Genomic DNA, 12,436 nt, shown 5'->3' on the forward strand with positions numbered 1-12,436 from the left:
AAAGTGTGACCAGCCTGTCTCTCCCATCTATGCCTGAGCAGGAAAACTGGCCAATCCCAGGCCATGATCAGCCAATCCCAGATAGACACGTTCCATGCACAGACACTAACCAATCATAAAGAGTGACCATCCTGTCCCTCCCATCTATGCCTGAGCAGGAAAACTGGCCAATTCTAGGCCATGATCAGCCTATCCCAGATAGACATGTTCCATGCACAGACACTGACCAATCCTAAAGTGTGACCAGCCTGTCACTCCCATCTATGCCTGCACAGGAAAACTGGCCACTCCCAGGCCATGATCAGCCTATCCCAGATAGACAGGTTCCATGCACATACACTGACCAATCCTAAAGGACGACCATCCAGTCTCTCCCATCTATGCCTGCGCCCGAAAACTGGCCAATCCTACGCTATGATTAGCCTATCCTACTGAGACAGGTTCCATGCAGACACTGACCAATCCTAAAGGGTGACCAGGCTGTCTCTCCAATCTATGCCTGCGCAGGAAAACTTGCCAATCCTAGGCCATGATCAGCCTATCCCAGAGAGGCAAGTTCTATGCAAAGACACTGACAATCCTAAAGGGTGACCAGCCTGTCTCTCCCATCTATGCCTGCGCAGGAAAACTGGCCAATCGTACGCCATGATCAGCCTATCCCAATGAGACAGGTTCCATTCACACACACTGACCAATCCTAAAGGGCGACCAGCCTGTCCCTCCCATCTATGCCTAAACTGGAAAACTGGCCACTCATATGCCATGATCAGCCTATCCCAGATAGAACAGTTCCATGCACAGACACCAATCCTAAAGTGTGAACTGCCTGTCTCTCCCCTCTATGCCTGAGCAGGAAAACTGGCCAATCCCAGGCCATGATCAGCCTATCCCAGATAGACATGTTCCATGCACAGACACTGACCAATCCTAAAGTGTGACCAGCCTGTCCTTCCCATCTATGCCTGCACAGGAAAACTGGCAAATCCTTTGCCATGATCAGCCTTTCCCACTGAGACAAGTTCCATGCACAGACACTGACCAATCCTAAAGTGTGACCAGCCTGTCGCTCCCATCTATGCGTGCACAGGAAAACTGGCCACTCCCAGGCCATGATCAGCCTATCCCAGATAGACATGTTCCATGCACATACACTGACCAATCCTAAAGGACGACCATCCAGTCTCTTCCATCTATGCCTGCACCCGAAAACTGGCCAATCCTACGCTATGATTAGCCTATCCCACTGAGACAGGTTCCATGCAGACACTGACCAATCCTAAAGGGTGACCAGGCTGTCTCTCCCATCTATGCCTGCGCAGGAAAACTGGCCAATCCTAGGCCATGATCAGCCTATCCCAGAGAGGAAAGTTACATGCAAAGACACTGACCAATCCTAAAGGGTGACCAGCCTGTCTTTCCCATCTATGCCTACGCAGGACAACTGGCCAATCCTACGCCATGATCAGCCTATCCCAATGAGACAGGTTCCATTCACAGACACTGACCAATCCTAAAGGGTGACCATCCTGTCCCTCCCATCTATGCCTGAGCAGGAAAACTGGCCAATCCCAGGCCATGATCAGCCTATCCCAGATAGACATGTTCCATGCACAGACACTGACCAATCCTAAAGGGTGACCATCCAGTCCTCCCATCTATGCCCGAGCAGAAAAACTGGCCAATCCTAGGCCATGATCAGCCTATCCCAGATAGACATGTTCCATGCACAGACACTGACCAATCCTAAAGGGTGACCAGCCTGTCTCTCCCATCTATGCCTGCGCAGGAAAACTGGCCAATCCTACGCCATGATCAGCCTAACCCAATGAGACAGGTTCCATTGACAGACACTGACCAATCCTAAAGGGTGACCATCCTGTCCCTCCCATCTATGCCTGAGCAGGAAAACTGGCCAATCCCAGGCCATGATCCGCCTATCCCACTGAGACAAGTTCCATTCACAGACACTGACCAATCCTAAAGTGGGACCAGCCTGTCTCTCCCATCTATGCCTGAGCAGGAAAACTGGCCAATCCTACGCCATGATCAGCCTATGCCACTGAGACAAGTTCCATGCACATACACTGACCAATCCTAAAGTGTGACCAGCCTGCCTCTCTCATCTATGCTTGAGCAGGAAAACTGGCCGATCCTACGCCATGATCAGCCTATCCCACTGAGACAAGATCCATGCACAGACACTGACCAATCCTAAAGGGTGACTAGCCTGTCTCTCCCATCTATTCCTGTGCCCGAAAACTGGCCAATCCCAGGACATGATCAGCCTATCCCACTGAGACAAGTCCTATGCACAGACACTGACCAATCCTAAAGGGTGACCAGCCTGTCTCTCCCATCTATGCCTGCGCAGGAAAACTGGCCAATCGTACGCCATGATCAGCCTATCCCAATGAGACAGGTTCCATTCACAGACTCTGACCAATCCTAAAGGGCGACCAGCCTGTCCCTCCCATCTAGGCCTAAACTGGAAAACTGGCCAATCATATGCCATGATCAGCCTATCCCAGATAGAAAGGTTCCATGCACAGACACTGACCAATCCTAAAGTGTGACCAACCTGTCTCTCCCCTCTATGCCTGAGCAGGAAAACTGGCCAATCCCAGGCCATGAGCAGCCTATCCCAGATAGACATGTTCCATGCACAGACACTGACCAATCCTAAAGGGTGACCAGCCTGTCTCTCCCATCTATGCCTGCACAGGAAAACTGGCCAATCCTATGCCATGATCAGCCTATCCCACTGAGACAAGTTCCATGCACAGACACTGACCAATCCTAAAGTGTGATCAGCCTGTCTCTCCCATCTATGCCTGAGCAGAAAAACTGGCCAATCCTACGCCATGATCAGGCAATCCCAGATAGACACGTTCCATGCACAGACACTGACCAATCCTAAAGGGTGACCATCCTGTCTTTCCCATCTATGCCTGAGCAGGAAAACTGGCCAATCCTAGGCCATGATCAGCCTGTCCAAGATAGACATGTTCCATGCACAGACACTGACCAATCCTAAAGTGTGACCAGCCTGGCTCTCCCATCTATGCCTGCGCAGGAAAACTGGCCAATCCTAGGCCATGATCAGCCTATCCCAGAGAGGAAAGTTACATGCAAAGACACTGACCAATCCTAAAGTGTGACCAGCCTGGCTCTCCCATCTATGTCTGCGCAGGAAAACTGGCCAATCCTACGCCATGATCAGCCTATCCCAATGAGACAGGTTCCATTCACAGACACTCACCAATCCTAAAGGGTGACCATCCTGTCCCTCCCATCTATGCCTGAGCAGGAAAACTGGGCAATCCCAGGCCATGATCAGCCTATCCCAGATAGACATGTTCCATGCACAGAAACTGACCAATCCTAAAGGGTGACCATCCTGTCCCTCCCATCTATGCCTGAGCAGGAAAACTGGCCAATCCTAGGCCATGATCAGCCTATCCCAGATAGACATGTTCCATGCACAGACACTGACCAATCCTAAAGGGTGACCAGCCTGTCTCTCCCATCTATGCCTGAGCAGGAAAACTGGCCAATCCCAGGCCATGATCAGCCTATCCCACTGAGACAAGTTCCATTCACAGACACTGACCAATCCTAAAGTGTGAGCAGCCTGTCTCTCCCATCTATGCCTGAGCAGGAAAACTGGCCAATCCCAGGCCATGATCAGCCTATCCCACTGAGACAAGTTCCATTCACAGACACTGACCAATCCTAAAGTGTGAGCAGCCTGTCTCTCCCATCTATGCCTGAGCAGGAAAACTGGCCAATCCTACGCCATGATCAGCCTATGCCACTGAGACAAGTTCCATGCACATACACTGACCAATCCTAAAGTGTGACCAGCCTGCCTCTCTCTTTTTTTAATTTTTTTATTTGTATATGGTTTATTAAACCTTTACAAAAAGCACTAACACACAAGATAACAACACAATTACAGATATAACATATTGAAAAGGCTATGAGAGTATTTAGGAGCACAGAAATCGAAGAATCATCCTAAAATCATCATACAGTTACAAAAACAAACACAGTAAGAACAAATAACCCTAAATCTTAAACCCATAACCTGAGACAGCATGGTGACAAACAGGCATATCTATTCCAGGTGAAGGTTGCGAATAAAACTAGATAAGGCCAGACCCTCTCTACTTGTTCCAATACACAGGCAGCGTTGCCATACTAGGTCAGTCGAGAGACCTAGAGATTGTAATTGCAAAGCATTCAAACAAGAGTCTCTCAGGACATTGAGATGAGTACAAAACAGAATGAGATGTTTAGCCGTTTCAGGAACTAAATAGCAAAATCTACAGAGACTGTTAGCCGGTGTAATCTGTTTCCACCTCAGCTTAATATCTCGAGTAGGTAGAATATTCCACCGCAGTCTGAGTAATATTTGTCTGTGATCCCGATTTGGGAAGATCTTAAGAATTGAAGAGAGAGTTCCTCTTTTTTTATGCTCATGAGCCAAGTGTGACATAGAAGCATATTCATGAAAAGCATCCACAGTCCGGCACCAATCAAAATCCCACAACTTCATTTTAGTTTTAGTCGTGTTAGTGATTAGTTGCTCTAGATCGGAACTAATATTGACCAAAATATCTTCACAGAGCATAGCAAATTTGTATAGGGCTCCAGATCGATAAATATTATTGCCAGCCAGTTCGTATAACGTGTTTGCAATAGGGGCCTTTAATTTAGCATAAAGCAGAAGCTTCCTCCACTCGACTCGTGCTGTCAAAGAAATATAGCCTAACTCAAAACGAATCGGAGCCAGGGGTACTGCATTGGGGATGAGTAAAACCCGTCTCCATATGTCCCCTTCAATGCCCTCCAATTTGGCGATGGTTAACCGAGTGCCGAACTCTAGGCCATATATCAATTTCGGTGCAATTTTCCCCTCAAAAAAGAGTAAAGCAGGTCTAATGGAGAATCGGCCATATTTACGATCAATTTTAAGGACCTGACTAGCCAATACCTTAGCTTTGTTTAGGAGAAGAAGGTTCTGCCCTTTTGAACCTCTACTTGCTCCCAGGTAATAGCCCAGGTAAGTAAGGCAAGTGGAGCAGGTTACAGTCACACCACCTAACTTCCAAAGGTTTGTTTACTTCCTAACCACCCCTTTAGCAAAGGCAAGGATTTTGGTTTTCGCCGGATTAATGTTCAGGCCATTAAGCTGAGCATAGTTGGCGAATACATCCAGCAAACGCTGTAGCCCCACCTTAGTTAGATCAAATAGAACAAAATCATCAGCGTAAGCCAGCCAAATAAGCTTCAAAGTGCCAATACTCGGCGCTAATAGCCCCTCTTTCAAGAGGTGCTCTGCTGCATCTGAAACATATTGATTAAACACCCATGGGGCTAGCACACAGCCCTGTCTAACCCCACGATGAGTTCGGACAGCATCTGACATGTCCCCCTTTTTATTTAACCGGATTCGAATGGTAGAATTGTTATATACCCCCTCCATTAGGCTAATTAAGCCCCTTGGCAGACCCCAGGCATAGAGTTTTTGCCATAGCCTATTTCGGTCAACACAGTCAAAGGCTGCCGAGAGGTCAACTGAGGCCATAAAAATAGGTTGAGTTGAGCTCCAGGCAGTCTCCTGAATACACTTAACTACCAGACCATTGATGTTAGTGGAGTGGTTTTTACGAAAGCCCGTTTGAAAGGGGCTCAGAGGATGGCTAGTTTTTTCCCATTCCCTTAAGTGAGAAAGAAGAAAGGCAGAAAAGAGTTTGCAATCCGCATCTATCAAAGCGATAGGCTGATAGTTTTTAGGGTCGGACCTACTACCGCATTTGAAGATCGGAATAACATGTGCAGTGGACCAAGAGATAGGACATATCCCGGTTTGCAGGATATCTCGAAACTCAATACATAAGAGATTTGCCCAGAGATTTGGATCTGCTTTAAAGGTATTGTTTGTTAACCCATTTGGGCCAGGGGCTCTTGAGCTCTTACACCTGCAAATTAACTCCAGGATCGTATCAATATCTACCGGAGGATCCCATTTTGAATAAGGGACTAATGGATCATATTCTATAAAGCTGGCCGTTACTGCTAGGGGGCTAGGAGAAAATCTATTAGAATAAAACTCTAGCCAACCTTGTTCCGCAATCGGATTAAGTTCAGCAATGGCCTGGATACCATCCTGTCCGTTAACAATCTGCCAGAAGGTTCCCACATTTGCCTTCATAATAACCTGTAACATTAATTCCGCGTCCTGCTGTAACATTTGATGTTTAATTGTTTTGCAGTAGTTCTTATAGGCTAATTTAACTTTATTAATAAGGATTAAACGAGTGGACAGGTCACTTACTGTAATTTGTAATTTCCTAATATTTTTATTCTTAATAGTTTTTGCTGCTGCCACCTCAGAGTTATATTGATGTAAATGCCTGACAACTGGAGTTCGATTTACAGAAGAAATGCCAATATCATCTACTGCCACTTGTATCAAGGTAGTAACCATTGCAGAATTAAATGTTGTCAATTTCCAATCAAGAGTAGTCTTGTTAAGCATATCCCATAGTTTACCGTTTAGAGTTTCAATATTTTTAGGAGACCAGCGAATAGCAGATCCAGATGAATTTGGAGAAACCACGATTGGCTGGCACAGCCGCCCCTTTATCAGGCAGATGTTAAAAGTTGCCGTTAATATACCATGGTCACTCCAAGAGTTCAAGAAGATTTCAAACTTCAAGCATCTTGTAAGCAGGTAATCATCTACAAAGATGTAATCAAGAATGGAGGTGGAAGACCCCCGCCTCCAGGTATAGTTAATAGGATTTAAAGAGGGTAGTGATAAATCACGCAGAGGTTGTAAACCTAGATTACCCAGTTCAATATACCAAATTTGACTAGCCAGTTTTTTCTTTTTATCACATCGGTCAAAGGGATACAGCTCACATAGTACCCATGGTGAGTAGTCAAATAAGCAATCACAATTCAAATCCCCAGCTAGTATTACATGACCTGAGTCATTAGCCAGCACCCACTCCAAAATAATCTGTGAGATAAGAGACACAAACAGCTTAATTTCACCAACCCTATATGCCAATAGATGTTAATAATTAGTAATTTTAGATGGCCGATACACGAATTCAGAGCTACCCCCAATGCCCCATACGGAAGACCCAAAAGAACCTTGCCAGAGAGCCCACAGCAGTTATCCACTGCCACCAGCAAACCACCCGAAGGTCTACCCCTCAGGTTATGTCGGGCCGTTGATCGAAAGTTTGAAAACCATCTAAACAAGGGGTGGAGGTCATCCAAGTCTCTTGAATGCAAATAACATTTGCATCTCTCAACAGATGCAGGCACTCCAATTTCGAGAATAGATGTTGATTACCTCTGGAGTTCCAAGATTTTATACAAAGGTTCGACTGAGAGTCTGAGGTCGAATTTGGAAGAATATGGCTAGGGCACAAGTTTTTGCCACAGGGTGGAGATGATAGTAGCCCAGTCAACATCTTTATTTTGTTGGTGCAATGAGTTAATTGAAATGGGCAGAGAATCCTGTCCACCTGTATGAGCCCCTATTGGTTTAATTGCTGATTGTAAGGAAGAGGGCCCATTGGTCGGCAGTTCCCAAGGTGCAGCCGCTTCAACTTTGAAACCCAATTCCTTCAGAGAGTCTTTTTGAGTAAGAATCAATTCTTTAACAAATGGTGACGCCAGAGCGATCATGCTCATATTCACAGAATTACAATCCAAAAAGGCCACTCTGTCAATATCTTTAGAGGAGATGAGAGCAAGGGCAGGAATTTCAGAAAAAATGGATAATACATTGCAACGATTCAAGCAAACAGGCTCTTCCATCTTCAACAAGCTTTGAATCTTTATCAAATGTAAAGAGTTGGCTTTCTTATTATTCATGCTTTCTTGGCGTGTTAAATTACCATCTGATAAATTTTGAGGACCCTTCATGATTGTGTCAAGGTGTTTGGCAGCAGCAGGAAGCAAAGGTCTAGACTGTGGTTTGTATAGACGACCCACCAGGTTGCAAATCCCAGGAGAGATTGTGGGGTAGGTAGGGGCAGACAGATTGTTAATGTCCTGAGAAAATCCCCTCACCAATCCCAGATCCAGAGGAAAAGCAGGGATCAGGGGCTGGTGGACAACATTTTTTAGAACAGGACCAACAAGTATGGGACCCAGACCAACGAGTAATGACCCGCAGTATGAAGACACTGTGGTAAATCTATCAGATTATGAACTGACCCCTGAAGAGAATAAGGCCTTGAATAAAGGATTAGGTTTCGTCACCACTAATATACATAATCGTTTTCAGTTCCGAGAAGAATTCTCTGAGTTTATGAGAAAAGTCCACTTGAAACAATTTTTCTCAGATAAAAGTGATTACAACGAACCAGATAGTGGTCTGCACAGGAAATCTGATTTCTGCCCTCCATCACAAACACAGACGGCCGAGGCACGAGTTTTTGAAAACAGGGTGATCCAAGAAGTCGTTGCGTTGGAAGAAAAAACTAAGACAGAAAAAACATTTCAAAATCTTTCCCAGGCAGAGAAAACCACCCTGAAAACACTACTCTTTAATGAGCAGATAGTAATTAGAAAAGCAGATAAGGGTGGAGCCACGGTTATCCTGAACAGAAAGGACTATGTAGATGAGTGTATGAACCAACTTGGCGACACTGATAACTACCAAAAATTGGAGGAAAACCCCACGCTAAAACTAGAAAAATTAATCCATCAGAAAATAACAAAAGCAGAAGAAAGAAGATGGATAACGAAAAAAGAAGCGGCTTTCCTAGTGGTTGATAAACCAAGGACTCCACAATTTTATATACTCCCCAAGATACATAAGTCCCTAACTAGACCACCAGGGAGACCTATTGTTTCGGGGTGTGACTCAATTTTGGAGCCACTTTCGAAGTTTGCAGATCATTTCATGCAACCAATGGTGAGGAAGATGGATTCATTTGTAAAAGATACAACACAAATAATTAAAGAAATTGAAGGTAGACCCTTTGATAACAATGTTGAGATCCTGATCAGCCTAGATGTAGTAGCCTTGTATACTAATATACCACAGAGAGCGTCGCTCGAGGTACTGGAAGAAAGATTACTGACAGAAACCATGAATACCAAAACTCCAGTGTCTTTTATTATGTGGTGCGCCGAGATGGCACTTACGGAAAGTTATTTCCATTTCAATGGTTCTTTTTTTAAACAAACACAGGGTACGGCCATGGGAGCCACTCTAGCCCCGAGTATTGCGAACCTATATATGGAGGCTTTTGAAAAACACTGCATCTTTGGTGACACTAACCCCTATAAGAAGAATATACTCATGTGGAAGAGGTTTATAGATGACGTGTTGATCATCTGGAGAGGAGAAGAAGACGAGGCAACAAGATTCTTCTATTGGATTAACCATCAGAACCCACACTTAAAGTTTACGGAAAACACAAGCAAGGTAGAGATTAACTATCTGGATATTACCATCAAAGTGGATCCTGTAAAGGGAGAACTTTTTGTGAAACCATATAAGAAATCCACTGATCGCAACACTTTGCTGCATTACACAAGTTTCCATCCGAGGCATACACGCGATAATCTACCTTTTGGCCAATTCATTCGGCTAAAAAAGAACAGCACTAACAGTGCAGACTATAGAGAAGGAGCACAAAAATTGAGAACTAATCTGCACGAAAGAGGCTATCCTACTAAGCTGACAAGAAAAGCAATGAAGAGAGCAGACAACAATAACAGAGAGGCGATTCTTGAGCAAAACCCCAGAGACAAGAATAAAGACAATTTGGTGTTTGTAAATACGTTCAGTAATCTATCTAATAGAATCCAAAAAATTATTCATCACAACTGGGGGATTCTTGAGAAAGGCAAAGTTCCACTGCAGAGACCATTGATGGCATTTCGACGAAGTAGATCTATAAAAGATCAGGTAATGCGGAATGACATAACCAAACAGATAAAACCGCAAATGACGCTTACACAGTCTTGGGGTATGAAAGCCCCAGAAGGACATTTTCCATGTGGATCCTGTACCTGTTGCCAACAGACAAAGAAAACCACGGAAATCAATTTAGGCCTAAAGAACCCATGGAAGCAGAAAGTCCTCACTAATTGCAACTCTGCGTTTGTGATATATGTCATCTGGTGCCCGTGTAATAAGATATATATAGGGAAGACGGAAAGAAAAATTAAAATCCGGATCACGGAACATAAGAGTTGTATAAGAAATAGAGTGCATTCAGCCCCCCTCGTGGGACACTTCATAGAAATGATACACAAAGTAGATGAGCTACGATGGTCTGTGGTCTACATGGTTAGAACCACGAACGATGTGAATCTCGACAGGAGAAAGCTAGCTCAGAAAGAAAAAGAATTAATTTTTCTTACAAAAAGCACAGAACTGGGACTTAATGAAAAGAGTGAATAACAAAACTATCTCTGTACCCTACCTTAATAGACATTGAGGCTAGGAAGACTCAGGACGAAATATGACCTACAGCGAGAAAAAGCCGGCAGTAGGTAATGGTTTTTCGCCGCTGGCAAATGCGTCGCCGATCATAACAGGGATCGCGATGGTCCCGCCGTTTGGTGGGGAGTTGCGGCGGTCAAGTTGGACCAGGCAAGATGGGGGCTGGAGGCAAGGAAGGCGGAGTTGTGGTTTTAAAGAGGGAGAGATTACTAGAACTCTGCCTCCCGATCACGTGACTTGTGGGTCACGCGAGCGCTGAAATCCAATAAGAACAGCAGGACAAACCAATGGAGGCAGAAGGGAACGACCGACGACCAGAGAAAGGAGTGTGACCCGACGGAAAGAGTGCCGGACAGCTTGACGAGAGCAGCCGTCCTAACTCCAGACAAGGCGGCAAGGGCATCACCTGTGAGGGTAAGAGCAGAGAACCTTAGGGCACATGTTAAACCCCTCTCATATTACATAACGGGACATAGATCAAAGGCCTAATATCTGATGTATTCTCTCTCTATTGCTTCAGAACACACCATATTGAGCTGTGTTTCCCCTGGGACAATGGAAGAAGACTGATTTTAAAGAAGTACTACACGTCAAGCTAATTGATGATAGAAAATAGGAACCTGTCAAACCATTAATTTAGGTTAGTATACAGGAGTACATGTGGGTATAGAGTACGATGTTAGGGGTAATAGATTAAGGACCAAGTTAAGCTGTGTAAGTTGGCTCACCCGCGATTTATTTGTTACAGGAACGCCCCCCAGCGATCCTAGTGATTTCCATCCGCTTGAGAGTCATGCAATTCCATCATTAGAGGGCCTTGGAAATCGAATTTAAAACCAGAAGAACCCCATAAAGAAGACAAAAAGAAGTCAGCTAACAGAAGGTAAAAATATTGAGGTTTACTCCGCCACCCCACATAGTAACCTTGTTACTAACTATTGATTGGTGAGATACCTAGTAAGGTGCCTAAGATCACAAGAGACCACAATGTAGTAAATGAAATGTTGTTAATCATTGTTGGGAGACACAGAGGTGTACCCGTGTTGAACTATGTCTTAGAAAAACCTAGGTGCTGAAGAGGGGCAGAGATGTGATGCCATGATAGATGTAAAGAAGGTGATAATCTAAAAAATGATACCCTTCTGCTGATGATCGATGCATAGTAGGTTGTGCATAATAAAAATGTCAACCGGGATGATATTTCGAATACTAAATTTCGTCTATCCCACACTTGCTTCCCACAGCTTATCCATTGTGAAGGTTGGACCCTAAAGAAAAGTATGACGGAATCCTATAGAAAGCGGTTTCCCACAAGAGATTAGGTCTACAAGAAGACTATCAAGATTGTACATTTAATTGATTGTTGTGTTAATGTTTACCCCTGAAGAATTTCCTTGTTATTAGTGTGAAAGTGTGGAAGGAATGAAACATGTCGGGTATGGTTTGAATGTTGTATGAAAGTAAGCATGGGTTTTATGAAGACAAAGTGAAAGGTTTTTATGGACTAAGTTGTTTGGCTCTATGATAGAGGTAAGCACCTTGTAGATCCAGATTAAGAAATTAATTTTGTAAGATATTAAATGGTCTAAAGATACATGAGATTAAATGTGCACAGCGATAATGTATGATAATGTCGCAGATACTGTGATTCGGTATACAACTTGAACAATTCTCCATATGAATGGAGCTGTGAAAAAAAGAAAAAAAGATAAAAAGCTTTTTTACTGTTGAAACATGAAAAATAAATAACTATTTTTGATAATATGTGGTACAGTTTATGATTACTAATCTCACACATTAAGGTTCAACCTTTTATGGACTTGGGGAAGCAAGGGACCGAGTGAACATTGTGTATCGTTTGAAAAGTTCTGTTTTTAGAGGGCTGTTCACTATTGGTCGTAGAAAATATTACCTCTAGTCTCTCTAAGTTGATTGTGAGTAGTCAAA

This window comes from Ambystoma mexicanum, chromosome 11 (genome assembly GCF_040938575.1).
Source record: "Ambystoma mexicanum isolate Mex_15411 chromosome 11, UKY_AmexF1_1, whole genome shotgun sequence".
In the NCBI taxonomy this organism is placed as follows: Eukaryota; Metazoa; Chordata; class Amphibia; order Caudata; family Ambystomatidae; genus Ambystoma; species Ambystoma mexicanum.